The sequence below is a fragment of the Alligator mississippiensis genome, chromosome 5, assembly GCF_030867095.1.
Source record: "Alligator mississippiensis isolate rAllMis1 chromosome 5, rAllMis1, whole genome shotgun sequence".
Taxonomy (NCBI): domain Eukaryota; kingdom Metazoa; phylum Chordata; order Crocodylia; family Alligatoridae; genus Alligator; species Alligator mississippiensis.
The window spans coordinates 66,607,124-66,626,071 of record NC_081828.1 but is presented as its reverse complement, the minus strand read 5'-3'; the positions used below and the strand labels follow the sequence as shown (position 1 = coordinate 66,626,071).

Sequence of the window (18,948 nt, the reverse complement as noted above, 5' to 3'; positions counted from 1 at the left end):
CTAAAGCTGAGGATTTCTGCATTGCTGACTGATTTGCCAGTTTTGCAATGGATAGAGAAAGTGATCAACTCGTGATCACTGTCACCAAGTTTGCCTTCAATCCTCAGGTTGCTAGTTTGATTTTTTTTTTTTAAGAAATAGAAGAAGTGTCCAATAAGAGGAGGAAAGTGTAACAAAAGCAGTGAAATCTAGCCAAGCTTTATTTATATTATACAATTCAGTAACATTTTCTGGTGCTGTGCAAAAGAGAAATTTGAACTAGATAAATGCCTAAATAACTCTTGCATCAAACTGAACAGGAACTTCAGTTCCGTAACTGACTTAAACAAAGCTTTTCAGCGCATTACTAAATGTCTAAAAGACCTGAAAAATGATAACTGCAGATGTGTGTTTGAAGTGATAGTTCAAGAAAAATGTTACACTTCATTATAACACCAGCACTGGGTTCTTAGATAGAGCTTTACATCAGTAAATCTCAAAGGACTTTCCAAGATGGGGTTCCTTCATTATGGTTTTAATTTATTTATATAAAGCAACTCACTGTATGTAAAATTGATTTCCCAAATATAGCGAGATGGATGATGATCATCTGGATTGCAATTTAATCGTTAAAATACATTTCAACAAGTTATTCGTCCACCTTTACGCCACTAGGATTCAGAATTTCCCAATACTTAACATAGAAGCATTTCACGTTAGTGGCAAGAAATCATACCTGAAAAACAACTTTACCATTAATCTGAACCTCGGTGCAGTGATATATAAGCACCTTTTCAATAACTGATTATAAAGCACCCCCTCTATCACTAACTTAGAACTAATTACAGTTAAATACAGACGTGCACACACCCAGGTACATACTAGGGCTGTGCGAAATACCATAGTTTCATTTCAACGTCTGTTTCACCGTTTAAGGGACAGCGTTTCATTTCATCATTTCATTTTGAAGCACTGTCCTGTTTTGTTTAATCGAAACTGTTTCGATGCGTTTTGAAGTTTTGCCCGTAAGCTATAATGGGGAGCCATGAAAATACCTAAAATTTTGTCATTTCTAGCCTGATTTGGATGAAACCTGCAGGGATGGTAACCCCTTCTGAGGGCATAAAGCCTGCCACGTTGCAAGGAGATAGGTGCAGAGGTTTCTGGGAAAATGCACCTCAAACTGCTCAAAGCACAACTGACAACAACAGCGGCAGCCTCCTCACATCCAGCACACAAATCCAGAGGCCTGCACCCCCGGGAGGGCTGCAGAGCTGTGCTGGACTCTTCCCAGTGGTGTGGGTCCCCGGATCTGTGCACCAGATGAGAAGAGGCTACCTCTGCCACCTGGGACTGGTGCTGGCCGCTGGCTACACCAAGCAAGATTGCTCCTGCCGCCTGTCCCAGGCAGCAGCGGGCAACCTCCTCTCTTCCAGCACACGGATCTGGGGGCTCGCACCTTTGGGAAGAGTCCAGCACAGCCCAGCAGCCTTCCCAGGGGTGCAAGCTCCTGGATTTGTGCCCTGGATGAGAAGAGGCTGCCTCTGCCACCTGGGATCAGTCCCAGACACCGCCCATGCCCAGTGTCAGGGAAGATTGCTGCTGCCGCTGCTCCCAGGCAACAGTGGCAGCTTCCTGTCATCTGGCACGCAGATCCAGAGGCTCGCACCCCCAGGAAGAGTCCGCCACAGCCCTGCATCCCTCCCTGAGGTGCGGGCCCCTGGATCTGTGTGCCGGATTACAGGAGGCTGTTGCTGCCACCTGGGACTGGCGCTGAAGCTGAGTAAGCTGAGTAAGCCCAGCTGCAAAACTCTAAACATATTTAAACTCTTGAAACGTTTTGAGTGCCCTCGTTTCGTTTCAAAGCTGTTTCAAAGCCTTTTGTTTCATTTCGATTTCGCTGTTTTGAGCTCAAAACACATCGAAACAGCTTCAAAACGAAACACCAGGCAAAATTTCGCACAGCCCTAATACCTACTACCATGCTGTCATGTCATTCTACATGATATGTTCAGACAACAGTATGAATGAAACACGCTGGAATTCTTAAAAGTGTTGAATTGGCCAAATGATTATAGTTATCCTAACAGGTATTATGGAAACAAACTACGATTGGCCATGCTCAGAGGTCAAGAAAATGGGAGATGGAGAGAAAACCAGGTGAATCACTCTCCCTTCATGAATTGTTATGCAGGTGTCTGACATCCATCTTTTGAAGGGCATAACTAATTCTCTACTCCTACTACAACTGCTATAACAAGACTCCTACTCCCAAACAGAGGAGTGCTTACATTGGAAGCAGTTGGAATTTGATCAATGATTTCAACACATAGATCAAGCCCAGAGAAGAGATCATAGAGAAATGAAAAATACATTCTAAAATTCCTACCTATCCATCACCACTCTCCTCTGAATGAAATTTGGGCCACATCAGCCAAAATACCTCCAAAAACTCTCACCCGCTTTGCTCTGTTACACACCCTTATTACCCTGTCTCAATATGGCCAGTGTTCTAAAACTGAAATAGGATGGGTAAATTATGACAAAGTAAGTAATATGAAGAGTTTACTTGTCTTACTTTGCATGTATGTGCATGAAATATGAATATTCAAGAATACTTTCCTGTGGGTAAAATATTTTAAGGAGATTAAATAAAGGTTTAACATAATTTAAGATTTAATGTACTGATATATTTTAATTGACAATAGCTTAAAGTATGTTTATTTTAAATAGTTTTCAATACATTTAATGAAAAATGAAGACTATTTGCTCACAAAGATATAAATTGTTCTATAAATTTTAAGCAGATAAAGATTAGCATACAATACTACAGCCAAATATTTGTATACCTATATATGTGCTGAAACGTTTAAAAAAAGATAATTATTTTAACAGAAAAAAAATAAGCTATTATCTAACCTCACCAACACCAAAAGCATAATGGTATCTGTATATAAATATAGATAATTTATATTAAATAGGCATTGCTAATACATGCTCACTAAGATGGACTTTCTGCTGTAAAGTAAAAAATCTTATTTAAAAAAATTATGTTATGAGCTAAGGAAGGCAAAATTTACTGAGTAAGCCACAAACCAAATCATTTAGGAGAACTGAAAAAAAGTGGTAAAACAAAGCTGTGCAAGAAAAGTAAGACCAAAGTAAAGAATCTCTACAACCTGCATTTTCAGTTCCCTACCACAGACCTGGCTTGCTTTCTTCTATACCAGGGCAGGCAAAATACGGCCTGTAGGCCAGATGCGGCCTGCTACGCCATTTCATCCAGCTCACAGGCCCCCACCAATTAATTGTACCCCACCCAGCCTGTGCACTTCACTCCCAACCCCGTGGGGCAAAGGACCCAGCACAGCCAGCACGGAGCTTCTAAGTGGGGGCTGCTGCTGCCACTGCTGCAGCTGCCAGGGGACCAGCTCACCTTCCCTGGTGTCCTGCTCAGGTAGGGAAGCAGTGCGGGCGGGAAGGGGGGAAAAGCTGCAGCTGGGCAGGAGCACGGAGCAGGGGGCTGGGTCTAGGGTTGGGGCTGGAGGCAACACGGAGCCCACACCCAGGTGGATTGCAGGTAGGCAGGGTGTGGGTGTGAGGAAGGATGGGGGGTTTGGGGATCCTCCACACACTCCCCACTGTGGCACACAGCCCCTGCCACCAACACCACTACCAGCAGCAGCAAATGTGGGTGCCTGGAGTGCTCATGGCCCATGCAGGTGCCGCCTCCCAGCAACGCGTGGCTCCAGCCGGCACTACATGTGACGGTGGGAAGCACTGCCAGGCCAACCCACCTCCAATGCACAAGGCTCCACTTGGTGCACGGGCAGCTCCACACCACTTGGGAAAGCCCCGTGTGCTGGAGCCAGTTGCCTTCCCCGCCCCCTGCTATGCAGGTCCCAGGATTCCACCAAGAAGCAGAGGGCAGGGCTTCCCTCCATTTCCGGTGGAATCCCAAGACCTACACAACAGGGGACGGGGAAGGCATTCAGCTCCAGTGCACAGGGCTTTCCCCAGTGGTGCAGAGCTGCACATGCACCATGCAGAACCCCGCAAAATAGAGGTGGGCCAACCAGGCTGAGCTCCTTGCCACCATGTGCAGCGCTGGCCACAACTACACACTGCTGGGCAGCAGTGCCTCCGTGGGCCACAAGTGCGCCCACCTGCTGCTGATGCTGCCACCAGCAACAGAGGCTGTGTACCCTCCTACACCCCACCACACACACACACACACCTCCTACTCCCCCCCACACACACAATACACAAGAGTAAGACTGTATACAGTACACAAACACAAACCCTGGCAAAAATATTTTTGTAACAAAATTTAAATATGTTTGACTTTTAATGTACCATTTGGTTTTTAACTTGTTCTAAGATGACAACCCTCCCTTCCTAAAAAGAGTACTTCCAGGGGGCAAGTGGAGGGATTTCCAGTGGCAAAGGTCACAGGTTATGGGCAGGACTTCCAGTCCCAAGATGGTGACTGGGGGGGCGGAGCTATTCTTGTGGCCCTCAACAAAACTCATTAAGTAGCTCTCCAGCCAAAATAATTGCCCACACCTGTTCTATATTGAGCCAAGTGGCACATACAAATTACTCCAGTAGATGAACTGGAAAAACTGAACACAGGAGCCCAAATGGAGCCTGTTACACTGTTCTTCCACTTTCAATGTGCTCTGTTATAAATGGTAAAATTCCCTTCAGTCACACCACTTGTCAGAATACAGGCAGAAACCACCACCAACACTTTAGGACATGTAACTGAACTGAGACAGGGAATAAGCATTCTTAGCCCTTTGAAGTTCTTCCCCAGCTAACTGACATTTGTTAATGGGGGGCCTGGGGAAAAGCATCAAACTTCTCCCTCTCAATTTTATTCCCAAAGATATATTCTCATTTCTGAGAGAAGGTTGGATGGTGGCTCATGAGAAAGCACTGCCAGTTTTAAGAGGGCCTTCAGAGCCCAATCAGGTCAGCAGCTGGAGATATAAACTGGGCTGAATTAAACTGGTTAAGCTTCAAAATGACCACATGTTGATGAGTCCTATACTTCCTTGCTAAATTTATATCACAGACAGAAAAAAAAACACGTTATATTATGTAATGCTGCAGTTTTCATGGACTTATCCCTTCCCACTCTCTTGTTGAATAGCATATAGTTTGCAAGATTCTAGGGGCAAAGATCACATTTTAATTTGTTCTGAGACACGCATTTACTTTTTTTTTTTTAATCAAAATATTTAATTAGTGCACAAAGGCTAGAAAACGGTCTTTCTAAAACTATACACTCCATGAAAAGTCTACCCTAGACCCCCTACAGAACCAAGTAAGTTACTATAAATAATTCAACTCATTTCACTTGTTCCCTATCTATCCTGTCTATTTTATTTTCACTTTTTTCCTATTTATTTTATCCACGGGCACATCAGAAATTCACCGTCTATTTTAGGTTATGTGAACTAGTCTGTACTAACTGCAATTTAGTACTCAAACTATAAAAAATTTACTATTCAGAATATTGACTCAAACAGTAGAAGTTTCCAATTGCACAGTTCACTATAATTTTTTCATTTCACTTTTTTACTGGGTAGTTAATCAACTCATCTATTCAGATAACCAGCACTTACTAAGTATTGTTGTATCTATCAAGGTAACTTATTGTTCCCTTTTCCCAAATAAATTGTTTTATTGGATAGCTATGTAACACAACTGCAAAACTCTTGGAACCAAGATAACCTCCAATTCTGCCAACGTGTTGGATGACTTCATGTTCCTTTGCAACTTGAAGAACCAGACTTATTAATTTTCACTTCTAAATTAAAACATTAGATGAAGACTTTTGACATCATTACACAGGATGAAATGGTAAGACTTAACCTACTATACCAGTTTGCATTCTCTAATTATAATTCATAAGCAACTGGGCTTTGTTCATTTGAATACACTGTTCATAGGGTATAGAGTTTTCCAGTATTCTAAGGCTGGGCACAGATGCTTATATTCTAGTGAGTGTCATTGCAGGGCTGCACCAATAAAGATTTTTTAGGCTGATACCAATGGCCAATTATTGACCAAACGTATTGGCGGATATCGATCCAATTGCCAATATGCAGCCCAGCAGCTTAAACAGCAGCATCCAGCGGATAAGTCTGTCGGGGGGAAGACTCAGGCCCCTACTTGGGGCCAGGGCTGTGCCAGGCTTTTCCCAGCACAAGGGCTGGGCCTGGGTTGCACTCGGAGCAGGCAGGGATAGGGCAGGCAGTGGAGGCGATAGGTGGGTGAATTTTAGGGTGACTGTAGGCCCCCCACCGCCACCGCCCACCCCGGACCACCCAGCCCTGGCCTAAGCCGCATGCCAGGAACAGGCCAGCACTGCCTCTGGCCCCAAGCACGCAGTTGCAGCCCGCCCTTGCACCCTGCACATGGATCCGGGGTGGGGCAGCAGAGTGAGACACCTATCTAAAACTCTATATCACAGGCTTGACTGTGATAAGGTCTTCTCACATAAGGAAGTATTAGACCACGCATTTGGAAAAAAGCTCCCAAAGGATTAAAAAAAAAAAAAAAAAATTGCAAGAATTTACAATGAAAACCTTCCAAAACAAAATCTTATATGCTATGTAAAAATAATGTATTAAGCCAATTACCCAATTACTTGAAGCTTTACAACTATTGTACCAAGTATGTGGTGCACATCTGCAACCCTGCTTTCATTAAACACAAATAAAATACGTAATATAACATGAATAAAAATAATGGACATAAGGTCCCCTTGCAGAGATGAAGGAAAAAGTAAGAAATGCCAACCATTATCTTCTAATGAACTCCTGGAAAGGAACCAAGATTATATCCAGAAAGGTCTTAGCGCTTCCGGTGGAATTTGGTGGAAATTAGGTACATAAATCCAGAATTACAATCCTGAAACCCCCCACCCAACCATCTTATCTTGGAATTGCTTAAAATCCCTAGGTACTGCAGTTTTTTACTTTAAATCTCCCCAGGCACCTAAAAGCTCTGTTCCTATCCAAACAAAGAAATGCCCCAGTCACAACAGAACTGAGCAGCTCAGTGTCCAACTAATGGCTCATGATCCAGTATCTACAATGAAAGCTGGCTAATTAGTCATTGGGATAATTCATCACATGGCTTTATCATCTGATGCACTGAATCCCAACCAGAGTCCCACAAGCTTATACACATAATTCATTATCATAAAGAAGGGCCTGGTAAACCTTTTTCAAGCCATGGGCTGGATGGAACCTGGCTCCAGTCCAGCATGCACTGGGTCACTCCAGCAACAGGATCTGGGGAGGCAAAGGGTGAGGAAAAGGGGGAGGTTTTCCTGTGTCCCCCCCAGAGCTGTGTCCACATTGCCACTATTTCTCCCCAGCTGTGATGTGAGCCCAACTGTGTTACTCCCATTTCTCCTCCTTGTTCAACATGTCCTTACAGGATAGCATTTCCTATGGCCATTGAGAGATCTCAGGATGCAACTAAGCTGGGACAATGCTAGTAACATTGGCTTCAGCAAAGATGCTGATATTTTTGCAGTAATCTTCCCATTTGATGCAGAGGATTTTCCAGAGGCATTGGTGGCAATCCCTCTCCAGGCTCTTAAGATGACAGTGGCAAGTCAGAAACATTTCACATCCATAGAGGAGAGTTGAGATGATGACTGCATTGTAGACCTGGATCTTGGTGTCTTTAAGGAGATAGCAATCAAGAAATACATGCCAAAACAACTTCCCAAAGGAGGTGCTTGTGCACTGGATTCCATGCTGGATCTCTGCATCAGTGTTTGCTCTCTGAGACAAGTGGCTACCAAGGTAAGCTAACTGCTTGACAACCTCCAGGGTCTTTCCCTCAATGGTAATTTCAGGAGAAGGCCTACAGTCATAGTCTGGAGCAGGCTGGTAGAGCATTTCAGTCTTCTCAATGTTGAGAAAAAGGCCCAAAGTTTGGTAGGCTCCTGCAAAGAGATCCAGCACTGTCTAGATGTTTTTTTCTCAGTGCACAAGGATAGCAGTCATTGATTGTTTTTGAATATTTTGGTCTTTGAGTAAAAACATACCAGATTAAAAAGTCCTCCATCTATTTGGTATTCAAGGTTGTGTGCGAGCCGGGAGCAGTCCGAGGCCCTTTTTCGCACGGCGGGCTGTGGCCAGCAGCCCGGACACGCTGGGTCGGGGAAGGCAGGCGGCACGCTAGAATTAGGCACGGACGCTTAATGGTTGTTTAAGATTGTTTACTTACACCGTAGATGGTCGCAGTGCAGGCTGGAACGTTTCCAGGAATACTTCGCTTAAATCCTAGTTTTAGGACTCGGACAGAGCTCTGGATTCACTCACAATTCACTCACACAAAGTTTGAGGCTCCGTGGAACTTTTCCGCGCAGGGAAGGGTATGTCGAGGGAATCGTTCGGCGACGGGGAGAGGCGAGAGGCTGATCAGACCCGTTGCCTTCCTGATATTCACGCTAGGTCCAATAGGCTCCGCAGCGCTTAGAGAGCTTCACGAGACGTGAAGTCTCCTCCTTCTGATGTTCGTGGAGTCCTCCAACTTGGGCGGAAACCACACAAGCCTCTTATACAGCTAGCAAGCCAATCGCTAGCTGCCACGTAGGAATAATTTAGAACTGACCAATAGTGTGGCACGAATTTAAATACAAATGGCGGGAACTCCTTGCGACGTGCATTTCTGTGTTGCAACCAAGAAATGCACCCTGCAAAGAAAGCTACAAACGTCGGGAAAATAATTTAGCAGTGCCGAAGCGCACACAAACAAAAAATCACACCCTTGGGTTGTGACAGGTTGATTCCAGAAGGAAGGCAGTCCTTAATGAAAACTAGGATGATGGTCAAAAAACAAAATGAAGAACAAAATTGGGGCAATGATGCATCTTTGCTTGACCCTACCTTGGATGATAAAGGGATCCATCTACAATCTGCTACAAAAAAAAACAGTCACAGTCATCTGCTTGTAGAGATGTTTTAGGACCCTGATGTATTTTTCAGAGCTTCCAAATCTGGCCAGTACTTTCCACAAGGCTTCATGACTGATGGAGTCAAAGGCCTTAATAAGGTCAATAAAGGCCACATATACATCCTGGCATTGTTCCCAACACTTTTCTTGGACCTGGCAGGCAACAAAGATCATGTAAATTGCCCCATAGGATGGTCTGAAAACACATTAAAATTCCAGCAAGACTTCCTCAGCAAGAAGTAAAAGATAGTTCAGGAATATGCAGGTGAGAGTATTCCCAGCTGTGGAAAGAAGGGTGATATCTCAAAAGTTCCTGCAGACAGACTTGCCTTCTTTCTTGAAAATAGTCACAATGCTGGCATCCCTCAGGTCCCCACGGGATCTCCTCATTGTTCCAAATTAGAGGAACAAATTTGTAGAGTCTCAGAACCAGTTCCTTGCAGCCAGCCTTGAAGATTTCACCAGGTATGCCATCTGGTCAAGTAGCCTTGTCATTCTTGGTTTCCTTGATGGCATGCCAGACTTCTAGGATAAGAGAGTTGGCAAAGGATCCCCTTTCAAGGTGTTGAGGAACAGACTCAGTGGTGGCATCCATCACAGTCAATTAACAGTTCCAGAATGCCTTGGAAGTGTTCTTTCCATCTAGCTTATATAGATTTGTTATCTTGGAGGAGTGTTGAACCATCCTGCAACTGCAGGGAAATCGGACCACAGGAAATTGGACTATATATTTATTGCCTGGAAAAGACTATACATGCCATGTCAAACTAGACTCGGTATCAAATGGTGGTATAGCCAATGGATTCAGCACAGGCAATATGGACAGCAGTTTTCAACCCCTTCCAGATTTCCTCAGTGTTGCCTTCAGTTGTAGGCAGGACAGAAAGCTTTTCATTAAGACACTGTTGGAGATCCTTACAGACCTTCAGGTCTTAACAAGATTTGATGCTGAAAAACTTTCATGTTCCTTGACTGTTTTGAGCATTTCAAAGCAAGCCAGAGGTTCACACTGGATTTGACAAGACTATGATTTGTGCTGCAGTCATTGGTTCCTTACATGACTCCTGTGATATGGAAGTTTTTTTGCCTCCCATCTGACACCTTCAGGGAAGAAATTCTACTTGATCGACACATCAAAGAGCTACTCAACACAGCTCACAAAGAGACTCTCATGGACCCAGAGAGACAGACTTCCATCTCCAGCTTACTCTGTGCAAAAATGAAGTTTATTTCCTACCTATGGGGACTTTTTACCATCTTATACCAGCTACACTTTTCCCAGAGCCGGACGAAGGGACTTTGATCCCAAAAGTTTGCAGAAAAGGACAATTTTCTTGCCATTTTCCAGTTGGTTTAATAAAAGGTATCATTTTGGAACCACGAATTCTAGTTTTTTGTATGTCTTCATGTGATAGGGACATCCATCCAATCACAGGCTCTAACAAGAATATAGTCAAAGATGTGCCAGTACTTAGGGTGAGAGTGTCTCCATGTAATGTTGTATTCATCTCACAGAAGATTGTGGTTATAAAGACAAGACCACACTTTGCACATTTCTCAGAAGAATGCTGCTAGAGTTAGCTTTCCCTACTGTTTCCTTTGCAGTGGTGTTCCAGGTCATGCCCAACTGGTTTTGACATCACCGAGGAGAATGATGTTCCTAAGAGAATGATTGTAAAGCTGGAAGGGACCTCAGAAGATCACCAGATCCATCCCCCTGCATGTTGTCATCCTTGCAAGTATTAGTCAGAGCAGGGTCAGATTGGAGTAGAATTATGCTTTGACATCATCAGAATCAAGGATTGGTACATATGCACTGATAACAATGGCACACCGGTTGCTGCTGAGCTTCAGATGGAGGCTGAGCTTCAGACAGAGGAGTAAAAGTCATTAACTGATGCCCATGAGCAGCTCTGAAAATTGACTAATGAGCTGATCCTTGATGGGAAAACCAATGCAATGAATGCACCAGTTTTCTCTTCCAGAAGTAGGTACAGGCTCCACCCTCTTCTCTCAGCTGACCTTTGTCCAGTCTTGCCTCACTCAGAGCTGCGATGTCAATGTTGTATCTCACTAGTTCCCTGGAGATTACGGTAGTTCTCCTTTCTGGTCATTCATTGTCTTGATTCTCCATCAATGTGCAACACTGTCATGCACAGAGAAGACAGAATGCTTGGCTGGGAAAAATGTGAGCAAGTCTAAGGTAAAGGTGGACAACCATATTTCATGGACAGATGAATGGTAAAGAATGTCCAGAGCTGCTCTAAAGAACCTCTCTGCTGTGAGAAGTGCTTACTTTGCATACCTCTGCATGGTAAGGAAAGAGACATCTGTGGAGCCTTAAAAAGTACCTCCATGGTGAGTAAGAAGAACTTCAGCCTGTTGCATCACCCGTGGAGTTGCTGAACCCATAGAGGGCTCCACAGCATTAGTGAGCATATGTAGAAGATGGGCTTATTAAATTATTCTGCAGTAGTTGTGGTATGTTTCTTGTAAAGTATGTATATATATACTAACAACATTCTATTACTATTATTACTGTTGTTGTTATTAATGTTATATTTCACTTGCATCTAATTTTGTTGATTGATAAACCAATATTCCCAAACCAAGCCAGGCCCAGTAAGGACTAGAGCTTAGGCTGCCACACAAAATCCTGGACATAACACTCCAATTCCCTTCTACACTGGGCCCTTTTTTTCTGCTCCCCATCTTGTGCTCCCTGCCTGACCTGCTGCTTTGCTTTCTGCTTCCTGCCCAATTTGCTGCACTGTTTTCTGCTCTATCTCCTCCCTGGTCTGCTGTGGCCATACACAGAGGCTGCCTGTGGCAGGCACGCCACAGGTTGGCCACCACTAGTTAAGACGATCAACTAAGGTTGTCTTCTGGTCTATTTCTCCATTTTTCAAAAAAGCAAAAGTAAATACAAGGTTTTAAATAGCATACATTTCAGTCTTTTTTTATACAACTCCAGTACTGAAGTGTGTTCTAGTTAGCCCTGAAAATAAATTGTTCAGAACCATGCTCTTTCCTTTGATTTACTGAACTTGAAATGATGGCTGCTACTATGTAGCCAGAAAGCTTTAGTCCCTGCTTATAAATAGTTAAAAGATGTAATGGTTATAAGTTACAAGCACACAGAAGATACAAGACTAGAAGGATCTGACCTTTTGAACTGCTATCCCAATCAGCAGAGTTGGGCATGTGCAGTCAAGACAGAATGCTTGGCAGGGAAGTATAGTAAAGGTGAGAGATTGTTGCGACTGGCAGGTGAATGTATCCAGTGCGAGTGAAGGTGACTTAGCAGATGTTTGATGGGCAGGGATTGACAGGGCCTTGACCCAAAATGATTGGATGCAAGTAAGCAGTGTAATTTTGGGGAATAAAAACTCACCATCTGAATCATTTGTGTTTAAGTGCCTTCTGCAAGCGTAACTTAGTAGTGTGCAAGTCTGTGGCAGTCTTTGGTGATCTGTTCCTGTGTGGCTTGGTGGTTTATGGACTGCTATATCTGGCTGCATCTGGAGCTGCGTGGAGTAGTATACATGCCTCCTGTGAAAGACTGAGCAGTGATACTATTACAAACACCCCATTCCAATGGTGACCTCCTATCCAATTGGACTTCTTATTTAAAATTCACCGGTTCTGATCTCAGATTGTCTCCACTTGACTTGTTCTTCTGGATTTCAATTGCTGTTGCTTACTATTCACTATGTTCTTCTGTATTACATTTAGTAAAGTATCACCCTGCTCTGTATTACTGCGTGCGTTATTACTGTTGTTACTGTTTCATTTCCCTTATACTTTATTCCCTGGTGTTTAAAAAATCATTTCCTATTTTGCACCCTCAACCTCATCCTCATGGGTGTGTCAAATACGCTAAATAAACTCAGGCTAGGCATCCAGCCAGCAGTGTTATGGATACCTCATTTCTGATCAGCCTGATCTGACCCAACCTTCTTGCTCCACCTTAACTGCAACAAAAATCACCTTTACAGGATCAACTCTTCAAAACTTGCTCCTCATAACAACTTTATCAAATACAGCATTAAGTAAACCCTACTGAATACTTTTATTCAAATGTTAATTAAATCATTTTTATATTTTGTGAAGAAGCTGTGATACCACAAATGTCTTAGAAAATGACTATTACTTCAAGATACAGTGAACTCATCAATCAAGCATGGAAATCAAAAAGACTGTCTATGCAAAGGAAATACTCATTTGATTAAGAAAAGGATTACATATTAATTTCAAAAACTGGAATAATGCTCTGAAGAAAGACACTTTATCATGTACAAATGTTTCTCTTATACAGGCAGTCCTCAACTTACAACTGTTTGAGTCATGACAAATGGCACTTACAACCTTTGTAAATTGCAACACCGTTTCAAGGTTCCGACCGGGTTTCGACTTTACGACACAGCTGCCTCCAGCTGGTAAGTATGTTGTGGTGGGGAGTGGGAAGGCAGATCAACGCCCCCACAGAGAGGTAGGGATTGGGGCTGGGGCTGGGACAGGGACTGCCCAGCAGGCGGGGGGGGGGGGCAGAGGGAGGGGAGGGCAACTCTTACTGCTGCTTCCACCGCTGGTCCGGGAGGGCATGGGGGGGTATGTGTCCCTGAACCTACGTGGAGCAGGCAGGACTGGGGCTGAGCCAGGCCACGCTCCAGGCCAGTGGCAGAAGGCACTGGGAGCACGGGTTATGCCCTTCTGCCGCTTGCCCAGCCAGGGCAGGGCGAAGCTCCTGCAGTGCCTCCAGAGAAGCGGTGCACAGCAGCCGGAGCCACTCCAGACTCTCTGTACCTCCTGGCCCCGCCCCAGCTGGGTGAGCAGCAGCAGGGCATGGGGGGGCAGTCATATGCCCCTGGATCTGTGCAGGCAGGGCTGTACCAGGCTGTGCTTCGGGCAGGCAAGAGGCTATGGGGACTTTTAGGATGACAGCAGCCCCCCCATAGTCCCTGCTCTGCCTTCTGCCCCACCCCAATCCGGGGGCATGCTTCCCCCCCCATGCCCTGCTGCAGCCACTTGCCCTGCCAGGGCAGGGCGAGGTGAAGCCGCGGCTCGTCCAGGAGACAGGGGGAAGCCAGGGCAGCTCTGACCACTGCACACTGCTTGTCCATAAGCAACACAGTGGCTCCACCCCGCCCAGGGAGGGCGAGCGGCAGGAGGGCATAGCCCCTGCTCCCAGCGCCTTCTGACACCCGCCTAGAGTGCAGCCCAGTGCAGCCCCAGCCCTGCCCACCCTGCGCAGATCTGGGGCTGGGGCTGCGCTGGCCTCCCCAATGCCCTCCCAGACCGATGGCAGGAGCAGCGGCAAGAACCACCAGACGAGCTGCCAGACAAGCAGCTCCTGGACTAGGGTCCCGCATCGGCAGGAGCCACCCACACCCTCCCCGCATCCCCCCACCCCGGCTGTGCATCCCTTCCCCCAGTCCCTTTCCTAACCCCAGCCCCAATCCTTTCCTTGCTATGGGGGCGTTGAACTGTGCCCCCCCCACAACAGACTTACGCTGGAAACAGCTGTGTGGAGCGTGGTAAAGGAAGCAATCCCCCACTGATAACATTGTTCCTATGAGAAAACTGGTTCTGAGTTACAACGTTTCGACTTAAGATGTGATTTTCAGGAACCCATTGCATCGTAAGTCTGAAGACTGCCTGTAATGAAAAGGTAGAATCTCTGATACCACCCAAAGGAGTCTGACAACACAATAGTTTTACAACGTTAGAATCCAATATCTGTACTGTAATTCTTGAATTCACTTAGAGCCTTTTTTTTTTTTTAAACTCAGTTCTACGATTGTATTTTTTCACATAAGTGAACTGGAAGAACATATTTATTGTGAAAAATCTCACATACTTGACTAGTAGAAAGAACACATACGCTCAACTTCATAAAGCAAAGTAAGAGAAGTGTAACTGGCTAATATATGGAAGGAAAACTTAATACAAGTTAAGTGATATTGACAACACTAAAGTAGAGGTGCACCGATATTTTTTGAGCCCATACAGCTCAAAAAATGGCCAATTATTATTTGATGGCCAATTAACTAGCCATACCAGTTTGATCGCTGATATGCAGCCTGGACAGCAGCGTCTGGCGGGTAAGTCTGTTGGAGGGAAGGGGTGTGGGGAAGGCAAACTGAGGCCCATGCAGTGAGGGAAGGACTGGGGCTGGGTCACAGGCAGGTGCTGCACAGCCGGAGGGGGTTGGAGGGAGGAGGGCAGGGTGCGGGTGCGGGATGGAGCTGGCGGTTTGTCTACGGACCATAGGGGGCGACTCCTATCACTGCACGCACCCTGGAGGAGGCCCAGGGGACACATGCCCCCCAGATCTGTGAGCAGGGTGAGGGCTGTGCACTCAGGACAGAGGCTACACCAGCCTCTTCCTGGTGTGAGGAAGGAAGCTGGCCCTGGGCTGCACTTGCGCCAGGCAGCAGCAGCACTGTGAGGGAAGGCTACAGGGGGACAGGATACAGCCACCCCAAAATTCTCCATAGCCACCCCATAGCCCCCCCTCCCAGTGCCACTGCCACCAGCCCTGGCCCTGTCCACAGTCCCTGCCAGGAAGAACCCAGCACAGCCCTGGCCCTGAGCGCACAGTGGCAGCCCGCCCTCGCTCTGCACACACGCCCCCCATACCTCCCCAGGGTGCACGCAGTGGCAGGAGCTACCCCTACCCATCCGCAGACAAGTCACCAGCTACACCCTGCACTCTGGCCTGACCCCACTGTGCAGCACCTGCCCCTGCCCCACTCCCTCCCTCACCATGGGGGCCTTGATCTGCACCCCCTACACCCTGTCCCCTCAACAGACTTACCAGCTGGACGCTGCTCTCCAAGCTGCTAGGCTGCACTCCTGGCCATCTGAAGGCTTCGGCTGGGCTCACGCATGCAGCATTTATCAGTGACATTATCATTCACATCAGCCCAAAAAAGCCGATTGCTGATATCATCAATTTTCCGTTTATCGGTGCTGATACAATATGGACCGATGTGTATCAGTGCACCCTACACCACAGTTTGCTAAACATGCACAGTAAGTTTTGAGAGAAAGAGAGAGAGCGAGAGAGAGAGATACACACACACTCTCTCTCTCTCTCTCTAAAAGCAAATGCACCTTACATCACCTAGGATATAAAGCACATAAGTAACTTCCCGTGCTCACTACCTATTCAAGACTTCATGGAATCGGGCTCATATGAGCCACCAAACTTCAACCTGATTAATCCAACTGACTGATCTTTTTGCACCTCTATACTGGATAAAGATTTCTGTAAGCAGCTCCTCTCATAAATCATCAACAGGGAACGTCCTCAGCAGACCATCCACTCCATGCTGACAGAGCAGAACATTCCTGGGGGGGCCAAAAGGAGCCAGAGAAAAGGATGCTGCTTCAGCTTTAGTTTTTAACTGTAAAAAATTCAACCAGGGAAATGGAAAGCAGAGCTGAAAGATGCCGCAGTTAAAAAGGGGAAGACGAGGGTTAAGAGCAAAGGCCCCAACACTGGAAAGGCTCCCACCTGCCCTTTAGCTGCAACTGAGGGCCAGCAGTCCTACCCCGAGCAGCACCGGTGTCTGTGAGAGGAGGGCAAGGAAAGGAAGCAGTGACGGGACGTGAAGTAGGAGGCAAGAGCTGTCAGGGCCGGCAGCAGCAGCGCAACCCGGCTCCGCCCCGCGCTCCTCGGGAGGCCTCGCGGGCGGAGGAAGCTGTGGAGGGCCTGCTTCTGCCCCCGCGCCTCGGCCCAGGGCAGGGCCGGCCCCGCTCCGCACTAATGCCCAGGCACCAGTGCCGGCCGCGCCCCGCAAGCGGCAGCCGCTCCTGGCCCTGCGCGCCGAGTTTCGCTCCCCAGGACTTCCCACTTCACCCGCCTCCCTACGCCCCTGCACCGCACCTCGGAAGGAGCGGCAGCTCCGGCAGCCAATGGGAGCGGGCCGGCGGGCGCTCTTGGCCAATGGGGCCGAACTCGGGGCGGGCGCCTGCTCGAGCTGCCCCGTGCGAGACGCCGGCGGGGAGGAGGGAGGGAGTTTGTGAGCTAGTGCCGGGCCACCGAGGCCCCGGCTCCTGGCGCCGCGATGACTCACCGGAAAGTGCGCGCTGCCCCTCGCCGCCCGGCCGCCGAGCTCCGCGCCCCAGGGCCGCCTCAGGGCCGCGCCGCAGGCTCCGAGCGGGCGGGCCGGCCCGTGCGCGACTCCGGCGGCCCAACCGCGTCCGGCCGCTACCAGCGCTGTAAACATCCCGGCATCCCCGAGGAGCGGGGGCGGGGCCCGGCGGCGGCTGCGGCGGCTCCTCTTTGCCCCGCCCCGCCGGCCTGGCCCGCAGTCCAGCGGACAGAGTGAGGCCGGGGCTGGGCCGGGATTTCGCGCCGGGCTGGGAGCGACCCGGCACCGCGCCTCCGCCATCTTCCAGCCCCGACTGCCGGTCGTGGCGCTGACACAACCGCCCTGGGACAACGCCCCTTGCCCCCCGAGAAAAAATACGCAGCATCATAGAGTGGAGCTGGAAGCCCTTCCCCAGGCAGGATTATGCCAGTCCAAGCCGTTCCCTACAAATCTAGAGTGGCCTATTTTACCCAGTTCAAGCCCAGCTAATGAGGGGCATCCACAAGTAAAGATGCCCTGGGCCCACGTCCTTTTCCTTGATTTGTGTGGCAGAATTTGCAACTCATTTGGAAAAGCTTTGCAGGTATGGGTGGTGGAAGGCTGATGGGATGTAGCCCCCCAAAACATGCACACCCCGTGCCTCTGGAGCTTGGGGTGGCCCAGCGACTGCCTACAGGTACTGCTGGTGGCAAGGGCATGGTGGCGGAGAGCTCCTGCAGGGGGCCACAGCAGTGTCAGTGGCGGGAGGGGTGTCAAGCACTGACCTCCGGCAGACACCGGCAGTGGCAGCAAGCAGCCATCAGGGACCACCCGCACATGCTGCTGGTGGGGAGGGGGGGGGGGGGTGAGCGGCAACCACTGGCAGCATTGGCAGCACTTTTTGCAGGGGGTGCAACATCAATCTTAAGGTGCATATGCACCCCCTACGCATCACAAATGCCCCAAACTAATTACACAGCAGCTGGCAACAGCAGCACTGCGGGGCCACCATCCCGCAGCACCCGGCGCTGCTTGACGTGCAGCCGGGCCAGCACACCACATGCACCGCTGCTCCAGCTCCCCTACCACCACGCCACAGCCCAGTGCCCCTGACACACACTCCTCACTCAGCCTCTCCCAAATATTTTCTCCCACCGCCTGTATTGAGCCACAATAGAGGCTGGTGATGCACATAATCTAACAATCATAAAAGGAATTGCAGCTCTACTATCACAGTACATGTAACGCTTGAGTACCTGTAACACTTCATGTGGTAATGACAGCAGTAGGATGTCAGGACTTCTGAAAACAGGACAGTCAGTCAGTGACCTTGTCCTAGCACCGGGGTCCTGTCTAGTCACAAAGTGAGGTCCATTTAATAGTCATGTTCGTTAACACAGTTTTAAACTCCACTTAGTGTGAGCAAAGTGGTGTTTAAAATATATTAGTCATGGCCCTTTTAGGATAGACCATAATCCATCAGGGAGGAAAAAATAACAGCTATTGCATGATGGAAGCTCTCTAGTGGGAGCTTTCCTTTGCCTGGCCATAGCATATTATAAAATACCAAAAATGAAATGCTGATTAGGACTTGAGCATAACTCCTTTGAATAATGCATGGGATGGCTTCCTTTTCTCTGGGTTCAAGGACTACAGTATTAGCATCTTTTAGGAGATGCTAATACTGTACTTTCACACATACCACATGCCCACAGATAAGACACATATCTTGTTTTTGGGAAGCAGAATATGGGGGGGGGAACATTTTTTTTCCAGAGTTATGGCCAGCGGATGGCTTTTTCATGGAGAGGCTGTGTTGCAAAATGCCTGTCAGCTTTTCTTTCAGCCAGCAAGCTGAGGCCTGGGAAAGGGCTTACACTGGTCTCTGTCCCTTTTTCCT

General features: G+C 47.6%; 1 protein-coding gene across 7 annotated transcripts in view; it reads right to left on the bottom strand.

Moving 5' to 3' along the window:
* Positions 1 to 17,202, bottom strand: part of NEK7 (NIMA related kinase 7) — a 136,795-nt gene extending 119,593 nt beyond the window's left edge. The window contains exon 1 of one of the 7 annotated variants that reach the window (XM_019491189.2): positions 17,052 to 17,202. The gene's annotated coding sequence lies outside the window, so the exon portion shown is untranslated. Of the gene's footprint in view, positions 1 to 16,489; positions 16,797 to 17,051 lie in introns of those variants that run through there. The other 6 variants (XM_019491191.2, XM_059728435.1, XM_014602922.3 and 3 more) reach the window with 6 other exon arrangements.
* Positions 17,203 to 18,948: the final 1,746 nt, after the last annotated feature.